Genomic DNA, 14,100 nt, shown 5'->3' with positions numbered 1-14,100 from the left:
GCAGCCCCCCCCCCCGGCCCCCCGGCCCCCCGGCCCCGGTAGCCCCAGGTGCGGGGCGGGCTGCCCCTCCCGCAGCCGCCGCCGCCGGGGATGCGCTGGGCGTCCACGCCCGGGAGCCGACGCTGCTATTTCCAGCCGGCGGCTTAATCCTCCCGCAGCCTAATCCCCGCGCTACTGCCGCAGCAGCGCCGCCCCTACCCCGGTGCAGAGGGCGGGACGGAGCAGAGCGGACCGGCGCGGCGCTGCCTTTGCCGCCGCAGATCGGTGGCCCGGCGCAGTCAGGTGACTCCGTCCCCCCACCCGCATCCCGCTTCTCGGAGGTGGCGGCGGGGGCGGTCGGCCGGAGCTGCCCCCAAACGGAGGCTGTCCCGCTGGGGATGCGCGGGGCACGAAGGTTAGCGGGAAGCTGAAGCCACTGATGCTTCCCCTGTGTGCATCGTGGTCCTATCGTGAACGCTTAAAATAATGCCCTGAGGGATCCCAAAACTGCACATAGACTAGATTTCTCCATCATATTGTTATGATGTTGTTATTGTTATCGAAGACATCTGAAATATGTTCCCTGAAGGGTTTTCTTTCTGTTATCTAAGATACCCTAAAGGTCTTGGTTACAACCCAGCGCTACACTCGAGAGGATATATTGCCACAATTTAATTGTGTAATTGGAGCCTAACGGAGTGATCCGTGGAGTATTGGGAAATGTAGCATACATATATTACCATAAATTGGCTGAACTTAGTTTTGGAGTAAAGTGATTTAAGTGGGTGGGGTCTAAACGAAATGGCAGTGGTAGGAATTACTTCGAGCTGCCGGTAGAACAAATTTCAGACGACGATGTCAGTGTATGTTATTAATTAGCTGGAGAAAACACTATGTACAGTCAGTATTGAAGATTTGTGCACACAAAGTGATAATTGGGTTTTGTTGCATATAAAGACATACGGCACCATTTTCATTTATTATGCCAGGAACAGAAAACTGACAATGGATTGTGGTCTATGACAGTATGAAACAGCAGCTTTTTTACTACTTCTTTCTTCTTCTTTTTCTTTTTTTTTTTTTTTTAGCCTAACAACCAAGAGATTTTAAAGTCCTAGGCAGCCTGAAAGCTTGGGAATGCTGTTAAAATAATGCTCAAAAGTTTAAGTAATCTTTTCTGTGGGAAATCTCTTCCAAAACAGCAATTAAAATGGTGCCTGTGTCAATTCAAGAAATGTGTTGGAATGTTCAGGCTTTTGATATTGACTAAATTTTCTTCATTAAATTCCTCTCTAACTGCAGAGCAGATCAAGATGTTTGGATTTCAAGATTCAAAAGTTTTCTCAAATGCAGTGTTTGAATATGGAGAGAGATTTAGTTTCAAAAAAGATGTAAAGTGTATGTCGCTGTTAGCAATCAGCATTATGGGTCTGCAAACTTTGAGTGTTCTTGTAAGTGGGACTTTCATATTCCAATAATGAGAATGTGTCTGTGTTTCTCAGCCCTATTCAGTAATGAGTAGCAAATGAATAAACACTGGAGTTGCACAGAAAGATAATATAGTAGTATGTTCTTCGGCATTACTATAGTCCACTGTTCAAGTACAGACAAATTTTAATAATATTTGGAAATTGTGTTTCATTTACCACAGAAATGTTAACTTCCATTCCTTGAAATTTGTCATTAATGAAGTGATTTGTGGCAGCTAGAAGCATGTCTTAGCAGAGGCACACAAACAGTTTTTCCTCTGTACTTCACAATCAGTTATTGGTGTCATAGTTCCAATTGATTTCAGGGAAAAGGGATCTACAGATACTTCTTGTTTCATTTCTGGCATTAAGAATGACTCAACTTTTCTTGGTAAAACTGACAGGAGTTTAGAGTAGCTTGACTTTAAAAAAGGTTTCCTTTTAACTAAAAGGAAAAAAAATACATAAATTGTTTTGGAGTTTGCTGATTCCACCCAGCAGAAATTTAGAGTGGTTTTATTTGCTGCAAGCAAGATAGTTTTCACTTTATACTAGGCAAAGTATTTAATTAGTGATGCAACTTTTACTAACATCTAGTGTACATCTTCAGTTGGAGGTCTGGATACTTTCTGAACTAGTCCATATTGTTGTCAGCAGTTTCTGTTACTGAGATTCTCATCTGTGTCACTGAAAACTATGATTGTTAATACTAATTTTATATCTTCATATTGTTGAAATATTTAAGGAAAAGTCAAATAATTTGTACTATTGCCTTAAAGTTTATGCATTGCAAACTGAATTTAAATGCAAATAACAAAGAGATCCTTCAGTATTTTTGTTATAAGGCAGCAGGTGGCCAAGTCACAATCTGAAGCATCCAAAGGAAAAAATTGCAAGAATGCAATTACAGAAGCCTTTTAGGCTTTGAATTTATCTGCCATTACTTGAATATTCACCAACAAATAACTAGTCTAATGAATAAAATCCCCTATGAAAATTTTTCTTATTTACATCTATATCACATTTGATCAGTACTGCTCCACATGGAACTCCTCTATCTCTTCTTACAGTCAGGAGATGGACTTCCATTAACTTCTGCATACAAAGATTTTGTTGAGCAAAATCAGGATCATTTGACATGAGAGATTCAGGAGGTATTTCAGACAAATCTCATTCCTGACAAGCATGTCATGTGAATTTTTGATGCATGATGATCTTTATGAAAACCTAAGATGCTTTAAGAGGGTAGGACAAGAAGATATCAGTACTTTTAAAATTAAGAGTGAAGGGATTTGATCTACTGAATTGCTTTTGGATTTGAAACCAACCACTACCCCCCCAAAAAATAACCCAACCCCACAAAACAGGAGTTCATGTTTGTAATAAAAGCCACACAGGAAATAGGAACCATATTGAATAAGGAGAGACCATGGAGGGAGCTGACCAGGCCTAAATAGATAGGGGATTGGGGTTACCAGTTGACAAGGTAGTTTTAGACTAGGTCCTGAGAAGTTACCTGGTATGCTGGCTGTGTGAAACCCAGGTTGACAGTTTGGGTGGTGAGATGCACTAGGAGGTCTAGATGAAGGCCATATAAGCAGCTGGAGAGGGTTCTTGCTGTTAAGAATAACACAGAATTGGGGTTTTTTTGACTCTTTGTAACTGTGCTTTCAAATTCCTGTTGAAAACCTGCTTTATACTTCATAATGAAAACCTTAATGGAAAGAAGATGTATTAATAACAAACTGAATAGCCATTTTGAGACAAATGCACAAAGATAATTCTTAACTGAACTTGAAATGAGGAAAAAAAAGAGTTGGTCTGTGTTAATCTGACATTCAGGCACCCACACGGAGGGAAGGAGGCACGTCTAGGGCTGATTTATCACACTTGAATTCTGCACCAGAGATGCCCATGTCTTGGGTGATGTAAAGCATGCAGGCTGTATTTCATGCATGAAAGTACACTTAAAAGTTAGGGTTTTCTCACCATAATTCTGCCTTTTTTTGTTTGTTTCCCAGTCCCTCCTATCAGGTCTTCCAGTTCTTCAGCCAGCTTCAATGCCCTTTCTTCCTGCCTTCAGAGGCCAGACAGAGGTTTAGACTCCATCCTGTTTATGCCTGAGCCAGCATCAGGCCCAGGTGCTGCTGCTCTGCTTCTCTCTCTTACTATTAGGGCCAGTGATACAAATAGAGGTCCTGGAGAGTCTGGCTGTAACCATAGTGACAGCAGCAGTCCTGAACAGATTTGTTTAGCTCTGGAGAGGGGGAGAAGACTTTTCAAAGGAGAAACATCCTCATGACTTTGTATCAGGTTGATGGACCCAGGTAGCAGTATGCTTCCTCTACAACGCGTGCAGCAGAAGTTGCAAAACAACAGTAGATACTCAAATCATGCAATACCTAGGAGTTTCTGTGCTTTTGCTGTTAAATGTAGCCTCATTGCTTGGTCTTGTGTGGGTTCTGTCCACAACAATTCATTTAGCCTCTTACTCACACTCCTTGATGGCAACTGTTCCAGTAGTTCCTTTGGTTGCTGTGATATAAAGCGCCAATGAGAAAATAAAGAAGGTTGTCGATTTTCCAGTCAGAATGATGGCCTGAGAAGGACATAGCCTGAATTGTTTCATACATCCCAGGTAGAAGATTCATTACATTTTGGAGAACCACTTCAACAACTGAATCTAAGAGAACGGCAATACACAGTGGTAAGGGTACAGGCTAAAAGGTTTAAGTATATACTCTACATCCTATAGGAAATGCCTTTTTTGTGTATTTGAAGAACTTTGAAAATTAAAAAGTTAATTTAGATAAGAGAGAGAATTAATAGGAGAGAGAAAGTTACACAAAGAATAGCTAATGGGCTCTTTTAATGGTTGCTAAGCCATGTCAAACTGAGGTCATGTTCTGCAGAACATGGAGCAACTGGCATATTAGAGAGCTGATGGTTACAGAAAGGAAGTAATTGGCATGTGCTGTGCTGTTCTGTACAGAACAAACAGCTGTGTTCCTTCCCCTTATCCAGCATGCTGGTTCCCACAAGGAAAACCTTAAAATCCATGTCATCTTAGAGACCTGTGTTGACTGATGCATTAGTGGATCCGGTCATCCACATTGCAGGGATAGCTTTTGCTGCTGGAGTAGCTTTTGGCTTAAGTCTGACAATAACACTGAGGTTAATAGACCAGAAAGGGGGCAGATGGACACACGTATCAGAAATGGAGGAAAAGTCCTGTAATCGTGAAAGTCAGTACCTGTGAAACTCTTTACTATTTAGTATTGATTTTGATCACTAATTTTGTAATCCCGGTAGGGTCGCCAATGCAAAACTCTGGAGTTTTGAAGTATATTGGACTTCCACACAACAGACTCAGACTTCTATCTTTTTTTTTACCCTTTCTTTTACACTGAGCACTAATCTTTTACAGACTTATTTAAACAAGTCTGTGTACCAAAAGATACCCAACTTGCTGCTTCTATAGATGATACATATTCTAATATATTCAATGTAGAAATAACAGCTTTATATTGATATAAGACAGATGTGAGAAGTAATTTAAGAAAGTTGTAAGTCAACCTCAATACAAATGTTTATTATTCCATTGAAGCTGCTGATAGTGGGAAGGAGAACAACTATTAAAAAATGTAGGTGAAATCACGCTGGGCTTCACAGACATTATCATGAAACAGATTTGCGGGACTATACAGAAACAGACAATTTACTACTAATTTACATTTAAAATTTATTACTCATTGACTAATTGACAATCCTGTCTTTGAACACAAAGTAACTCTGAAGGCATTGTTCACAACTGCATCATTTCCTCGAAGAGGGAAGGATGCTGCCTGAAATAAAATCCAAATTTCATGTGCCATAGAAGTTTTGATCCATGGAAAGACAATAGACATTTAACTCACCTTGGCTTTGTGGACATTCAGTTTTTCTTTTCAAGCAAAACCAACTTTTTTTGGTAACAGTGCATTATTTTGTTATTCATACTGACAAAGTGCCAGCATTTTTCTGTAAATGGTGAATTGTTCTTGTATTAAAACCAGCAATAATACAGCTGTACAGCTGTAATAATTGTATTTTAATACAATAGTGGTAGTATCCTGGCTATGGCCATCATGTATAGAACCAGGGATGGTTCATTGACTGTGACTTGCCTGGCTTCTGTCTGCTCTGACAGTGGAAGCATTATGTGCCATAGCTTATATTGAGCACAAGTGGTACTAGGGCTGAGAAGCAGTTAGCAATGATTTGCAAAGGAAAAAACTTCTCTATATTCTTCCAAAAAGAAAAGGCTACCAAGAGAAGGAAATTTCATTTCTTTGCTCAGCTGAATCAGTAAAGGCTGCCATCCTGAAACCTTAACCTGGTCTCTCACCTGGTCTCTCACCAATTGGCAACTTGTCAATTTGTGCAAAAGGGGGGCTGCTTTTAAGCAGCAACTTTAACATTCTGAGTACTTTTGCAAACTATGCGCATTTACAGCATGTTTTTATTTTACATGTTGTCCGGTGTTTGCAGGAGCTGATGGAGAGACTGCTAGGCAAAAGCTATTAAGACAATGGGCCTTCAGCCAGAGCCAGGAAGGGCAACCCACCTCCTGTTCAAGGTGCCTGCCCTGTCTGTCTCTGCTCTAGGCTCAGAAATACTCAGCTGTACAGTAAAGTGACAGTCAAAGTCTGCTAAGAAATTTCTGAAGTTATAATTTCCGTGACAGATTTGTTCAGCAGAGGTTCAATAGATCTCAGACATACGTCAAATAAAAGTACAATTTTCAGCCCAGAGGGTAAAATAAGTTTTAAGCATAAAAAGACAAGCATGTATTTAAAAGGAAAGGGAGATTATGAATTGTAATACCTTATGACTAAATATGACCTCTGTTCACTTGAAAAGAAGCTGGTTTAGGCAGTTAGATATATGAATGTATGTTAAAACTTATATATGCATATATGTATATCATAGTGATTTTTTGGTTCTGTTTTTAGCAATACTTAATTCCTAATCTTTTAATGGCTTTGGTATTTTCTGTGCATATCATAATTTTGCTGAGGGCTGTGAGCCTAAAATTCAGACTACTAATGTAAGACCAAATTCTTCAGCTGTGCTTTGGAAGTGGTAGTGTGACTCGTACGGCGTGGTGAGTTCTCACATCCTACTCTTCCAGCTTGAAGTTGCTCTTTAACTGAATCTGTACACCCCCAGGAGGACACTTTTGATTGTACTGGCCTCCAGTGGCAACCTAAGAACCATTTTGGTGATGAGACATAGTCAATCAACTCCTTCACTCCTTCTTCTTGACTTTATGACTTGCACATTTAATTGGTCTTGCATAATATTGACTGTGTCACACCTATGTAAAAGACTAAGCCCTTCTGATTTTGGATTGCTTGGTAAACTGGAATCATTAACACTTTAATGCAGTCAAGTGCATATATCTAGAAGCAAATCCTACAAGATTACTTTGCTGGAAAGCTTTTACTCTGAAAAAGGATTAGGGGTCCTTGCAGGCAAACAACATATTTGAACTTTCAGTGTGTGGAAAAAAAACCTGGTCAGACTTAGGACTTTGTAATCAGATACTACCAACAGGACTGGGGTGTCATTTACATTTCTGTGTATGACAGGGATGACACTGGCGTTACAAGACTGCTTAAATTCTGATTTTCATGTCCTCTTTAAAGAATTTTGAGAAAATGGATTAGAGTGTTTGAAGGCTCTTTCTGTCCTCCTCATAGGGACGTCCATGCATACTCTCATGATAGACATGTACCATGGCTGTAGGCTGCTTTCCAGAAGGGTGAAGAATTCTACTTCTTCGAATTGGCTAAATCATTTGATAAAAGAGGAAGCAGAGGAGGACAAATAATTTTCTTTTTCAGGAGCATCTGTAAGACATAGGATTTTGTTTCTGGCATTTTTTCCTGCCCAGCTGTAGACATTGCTACTCTTTCTGTAGAGGGAGATATGCATCCTTTTGCACAGAATGGTTGGTTCAAACTACATCCAAGCCAAAAGGTTTTCCACCAGCTCTCACAGTGGCAGGACTGTAATCAGGCTTTTTGCAACCTCCAATCCTGACTCAGAGACCTGTAATGAACAGTAATAAATGTAAGCTCCCCTGACCATTCTTTAGCTCGCTCTGCAGTCTGATAATGACCATCTAATTGGAAAAAACCCATACATTCCAGCACAGGAGAAAACTGGCCAATCCTATGTTTGCACACACACCATGCGGTTAAGTACTTGGCATAGGCATTGCCCAGTGCAATCCTGATGCTCACAGCTGCTCTTTCTTCAGCAGTTCAATCTAGTGCACATAGTGAGACCACATTTTCTTGCCTGCAGGGCATTCCTCATTTCTTTCCTTGTATCTTCGGGTTGTGGGATGATTTTCTCAATTCATCAAAACTGCTTATACTTGAAGAGAAATCCAGAAAAGCCAGCCTCAACTTCTGGAAAATCTGGACTATAAAAAACCAGGGTCATATATTTGGCACGGGGTAGATGAGTTAATTTGGTTAATGAGACCATGGTAGGAATGCTTCCTCACAGGCTATACACTTATGTTATCAAAAGAAAGCATAATTTTACAGGAGATGCAGCACCTGACATTAGTTAGAAAACTAAATTACTACTTAAAGAATATGAATCAAAGTTAATTTCTTTTTGAGTTTAGTGCAGTTGGGTAAGCACATTATTGACTGCTCAAAATATTAAAAAAAATACTAATTACCATAAGGAATGTTTAAGCACCATTCTTAATGAAGCCAAACTGTGTTTATCCTGCTGCTGTAGAATACTTAGTCTAAGAGGAAAACAATTACCTGTTAATTACTTTGAGTTCAGAAAAAGAGCCAAATATTTCCTGATGTCAAGTTGAGTTCAGCCTATGAGAAGAATAAGCCCAACATTACTGAAATTTTTCGATCTTTGTTTAGCTATATGATGAGGCAGACTGTTTTCTGGAAGTTCTGAGTGCTAGCACTCTCCTCAAAAGTGATGGTACTATGAGTATTTTGCAGCTCTGGAAAGTGTTGTTGGTTTTTTAAGATCCGAAGATTGACAGGAGCAAGTTATTGACCCTGCCTCAAATTAGAAATTACATGTGTGAGGGCTAATATTGTGCTAAATTTGAGGTGACATAGAGAATTAAAGGCTATAACTAGAAAAAGGCAATGTTCTTTTAGTATGCATACTTGTATACGTTACATGCATGGTTTGATCAAGAAATGCTGCTTCTGCAGAATGGCTAAAATGATCTCTAGAAGAAACTGTAATAAGGGAAGTGCTAATCCTGTACTCCCAGACTGAGGCCACATAAAAGGAAGCATAGCAGAACCTGCAAGAACAAGAGATTAAAGATGAGTACAAATATTTATGCTTGAAAGAGAGGAACAGCCTCTAGAAGCAAACATGGATTGAGAGCAAAATGAAGACAGACATTGCCTAACTGATCATGTCTCCTGGGCTACTTATTTGTATCCCTGGGTATATAATTAATGGCCTAAGTGGAAAATTTCATTCTGTAATAACTGATCCACAGGTAGTATGTCTCGTTTCTCCATGTTGCTAATAGAAAAATTATGGCCATTACTGAATAGCATTGATTGTTGACATTTTTGCTTCACAATGTACTTTGCTTTAGCCTTCATTTCTACGGCATCCTCCATTTGAAGAACTCCCAAGTACTTCACAGATGCTAATTTAACCTCCCAGCTTCACTGTATGGAATATAAGTATTATTACCCCCAGGGACTGCCTTCTCTTTATGTTGAGGAAGTGCTCACCACATTGCTAATGGTGCTAGAGACCTTCCATAATAAGCTGTTTGCAGCACTAGAGACCTAAGGAGCAGAACTAATAAAAGGCTATCTTTGTTCAACGTGAAACAGTTCTTCTAGTGAATCTCTAGGCACTGAGTCTAAAAATTGCCAGAAAAATGCAAATTAATGAAAAAAAGCTTAAAAAAGGGGTGTAGCAAGGGTATGATACAGAAAATATGTATATTATATTATACTCCATATATATTTTGGTGTACAAACAGTATTGATAAGCACATGGACACATATATATGTGGCTTACAGCTGTGTAAATTACAGTTACTAAGTCTTACTGCTGTACTTAGAATAGAATATGGAAGAGAATATGGAAAATATGGAAGTTCATCCTTTTTCATCTTTTTTTTTCATTCACAGTGTCAGACTTGGCAGATGAAGGCAGAACACAGTATTTGTGGGTGTTTCATCTTGACGAGTTTGAGTGGGACTACTGTAGAGGGAGGCTATCTCACTGCATAATGCTAACATATTTATATTTATGTCTTTTAGAATAATTAATGAGATGCATTTATGTCCCTTTTATAAACAATCATAGAGTAAACAGCCATTTCTCTATACCATGCAGACACTGTTTTTTACTTGCACTAAATTTCACTTGGATTATGAGGCTATTTGATAAGTACTCATGAAAAAGACAGAATGTGCATACTAATCCTTTAGGTCTGTAATGTATGCATTTTATGTACATTAGTAGTAGAGTCATCATTAAATTACTTTTTCAGTAGGGGTGAACTGGTCTTTCTCTCTCAAGACTGACATTGGAGAGTTCACCTAATCCGTTATGAAGGTTTGATATCCAGAATTCTTGATAGTCATTCTGATCACCGATAATGACTTTGGAATAGATGTAATAAAGTGGAATAACTAATTTAGATTGCATCTTGTTACCATCTTTATTAACTTAAACCATCCATTTTTTTAAGATTAAAAGTAACTGTTGAGGATCTGCATTGGCAAATAAGTAACTGAGCAGAATAATGGAGCTGGATTTCCAGTCTGCTGCTGCCCTTTCATGCCACTCCTGCCCCATAAAGGATCTGGAAACCTACCAGGATCATCCCACAAAGTATTTCTAGTGGAATAAAAACAACATATAGATGGCATGCCATCTCTTTCCAGCCCCTCAGTAGGAAAGATAGCTGATCTCAACCATGAATAGCAGTAATGGGGATGCTGCAGCCGTTCATCATGGTTTTTCTAACCTGTATCAGACACCGAAGAGAATATTAGTGGTCACTGCAATGCATCAAATAGACCATAGCTCAGCTGTATTGATGAAACTAAGCCTAAATTATGTGGTAAGCCTTTATTTAAAATGCCAGAGCAGTTTGTAGAGTTAATTCAAACTGTTAGAGATTACCATAGTGTTTAGACTGTTTGGATGATACAAGACAGTGCAGGAATGCCCGTGTGCTCTGATTTTTAGTGTATTGGTTCTTCACTGCAATCAGACATCCTTGAAATGTTATTGAACTGCCTCAAAAGAATCTCAAGGAAGAAAAAGAAGTTTGCTGCTATATCACTGCTCACAAACTGGGAGAAACAAACCAGAACTCTTAAAGCTTTCTTTTCTATTGAGCACTGGCAACAAAAGATCATGAACTAGCTCTCTTTACCCAAATAAATCTGATGCAGGCAGCCTTGCCTGTACGTTAATCACACACATAGAATTCTCTGCACTGGTTACCTTGGAGGGTTAATGTCTGATTGCCTTGTTTTACAATTCAGCCATATTCTGTTCCAGTATTCCTGCAGAAAGTTTTCATGTAGATGCTTTACAAAGAATGTGAGAGGAGTATATATACAAGTACAGAATATAAAATGTTAAAATTTGACAGATTTCCTGTATGTGCTTGATGCAGTTGTAAAAGAAAAACCTGAGTCCTACAGGCTTCATTACAATCAATGGTCTGAATTCCAGGAAATGTAAGACTTTGCACTGTAAGGATGATGTGATTCTTCTGAGACAGAGTGGGGTTATGGACGGCAGAGGTCTTTATGAAAATCAAGCACATCGTCTTTGTGATGCAAAATTCCCCATGAATGCAGGAATCCAAAGAACCTGGATAAAATAATGGGGTTTTTTTATTTACAGTTTTGTCATTTGTATCGCTGTAGAGGTTTATCAAAAGTTTCAGAATTTTCTCTATTCACAAGTCTGGAACTCAGGTTTAATTATAAACTTTGCTGTCAAGCCTGACACACAAAAGTATAAACAAGAAAAAATTCTCTCTGAAACTCACAGACATCTTTAAGTTTAGCACTGAACTTTGATGATTTCAGACAATTGGATGACGTGGATTCTTCATGATCTCTCAGCACTGTGGGTCTGTAAACTTGGTTCTGGCTTATGTTCAATTCACAGCAACAATACATTGTTTTAGTCTTTTACAGGAAAATTACATAGCTGAGATATCTGTCCAAGTGCATATGCACCTTCAGTTTGTGGTTTGTTGTTTTTTTTAAAAGCAAGGATAACTAAACTTTTCTTCTGCATGTAACATACATAGCAAATAAAGAATTAGATAACATTTCTGAATGGCTTCAAATTTATTTCAGCTTGGGTTATTATATTTCTGTTTTCCCAAAAGGACAATACTAAATAATAAAGGTTCATAGCAAAAAAAAACAAATAGGGTGTTTTTAAAACAATAATAAAACCTGCAGTGAACCAGCTTTAAGCACCCACTCACCCACTCGAGTAAAAAAAGTAAAAAAACAGTTACTTAACATTTGATGATCTAAAAATGATTAGTTGACTCATAGTCAGCTTAAAATCTGTTGAAGATACTTTGGGCATAGTATTTTAAGAGGAGGTTTCCTAAACACATAATGCTGTGATGCTTTTTACAGTACCTAACATGTAAGTATTGTCTTGAAAACAGTAAAAAAATTGAATTTTTCTAAAGAAATAATCACTGGGGGGGAAAAAGGGTGAAAAATGTCCCACTGCAACTGGGTAAATAAAAGATCATGGCAGAAGCATTTCTCTCCAGTCCTTACTAGGTGATGTCCTTGTCTTTGGCTCTTCCTATATTCTATTAACCTTCTTCAAAGCTACATGTAGTTTTAGTTCTCATTTACACTTCTGTCATCATTACGATTGAGTACACTGTGCTGGCAATATCACAAGTATGAAGAGACGGAGATGTACCTCTAGGAATGTGATTCATTTGTTGAAATTTGGACATTGAGCTGAGCTATTTATCTGCTTTCTAGCCAAGAAGGAATAATTCTGAGCTACAATCCATCTTAAGGATCAGGTGAATCCTGCATATATCGTTCCCTTGACAATAAAGGAAAGCCAGGTAATGAGCTCACACACAAATATCCATGGTGTGGGCACCTAAAGTGACCTAAGAAGAATGTTAGTCACAGCTTCACCAATTTAATTTAAACCCTGTGACCTTTACTTTCCCATTAATACTGTTTTATCCCTGAATGAATCCTGCAAAGCAGAGACAATGGGATAGGACACTTGAAAAGTGTTAGCTCTGCAAAGCACATAACATGCAGGAATCCCTCTGGTGTCTTTGTACAGTGTTTTTGTACAAATCTTCTACAATCTTCTGCCCGAGATTTCAAGAGTGTCATTAATCCCTTTCCTTATAGCTGACAATTTCAGAGGCTGCTGAAGTGCAGGATGAACACCTGGTCTTCAGCAATAATAAAGGTTCCAGGCTGTATCAAAGGTCACAAAACCTGAGACCTGCTGAGCTGCTGAAAATACTTCAGAACATCCTTCTTTGCAGTCCTCTTTTAAAAGGAAAAAGAAGATTTTAGAGAGGGTGAATTTAGAGCTCTCCACAAAACTTGGCTTTAATATTCTCCCTTGAAACTGAGTGGGAGAGATGGGGAAAGAGGAGGGAAGGGAAACTCCCTCTGTTTTCCAGATGCAGATGGAGATGGAACAGGACATCTGCTCCTCCAGCAGGCTGCAGTAGTGGCTGCTTCCGTGGAAGAGACCATCAGGATGGTTTCTGACCTATTTGTGCCATGTGTTTTTATCTCCTGCTACTTGCATGACCCAGTAATACTAGAGCAGAGAAAGTTATGGTGATTTGTTCAGCTGTCTACATACCCATTTCAGGGACTTCCCGTTCACATAGCTCAGGTAGCCCACAGGCTAATCCCCAATCTGTGCAGCTGTGTAGGATGGTTAAAAGGGTTTTGCCTTAATATTACCATCCCATTCACTCAGCAAGTCAATATGATGGATTTTACTAGAAATACAATACTAAGGTCTTCATCCAGTATAAGTCAGAATTATTTTATCTTAGGAGAAGAAACTGTGTGCAAAATTTAGTAAAGACACCCTGTACTGTTGTATCCAATTTGGTGACACTTAGACCCAGTGGAAGCTCTGATGCCTTTCAGTTAGCAAAGTTGACAGGAGAAAACTCAGTGAGAGACTGTGTGTGTGCATGTCCACATGGCTTGCATAAACAGAAAAAAATCTTTCCTTGATGTAGGATAGAACCAATTTGCCTAATATGTAAGGACCAGGACAGCAACTGGTAGGAAAGATGCTCGTCGCTGTGTGTATCTACTGAAAAGTCCCTCATTCTGGAAGGTGTGCACTGACTATAGGACTACAAAAGGAATAAGTTATTCTTTGATATGAATAAAGCTTTTAGAATTTGAATCTCAGAGAGAATCCTGAATATATTTAGATTTCCCTTCAGCAATTTTTGAACTTGCATAAAAGTGACAGACATAGATCATCACAACAAACACTGTTCCAACCCTCTTGCAACAAAGAGCCATCACAAAATCTTTCAGAACTGGAACAGTCATCATTTCAT

Source organism: Neopelma chrysocephalum, unplaced genomic scaffold (assembly GCF_003984885.1).
Source record: "Neopelma chrysocephalum unplaced genomic scaffold, ASM398488v2 Primary Assembly neopelma1_23b, whole genome shotgun sequence".
NCBI classification, from domain to species: Eukaryota; Metazoa; Chordata; class Aves; order Passeriformes; family Pipridae; genus Neopelma; species Neopelma chrysocephalum.
The sequence above is the reverse complement of the archived record's forward strand: the minus strand, read 5'-3'. Positions refer to the sequence as shown.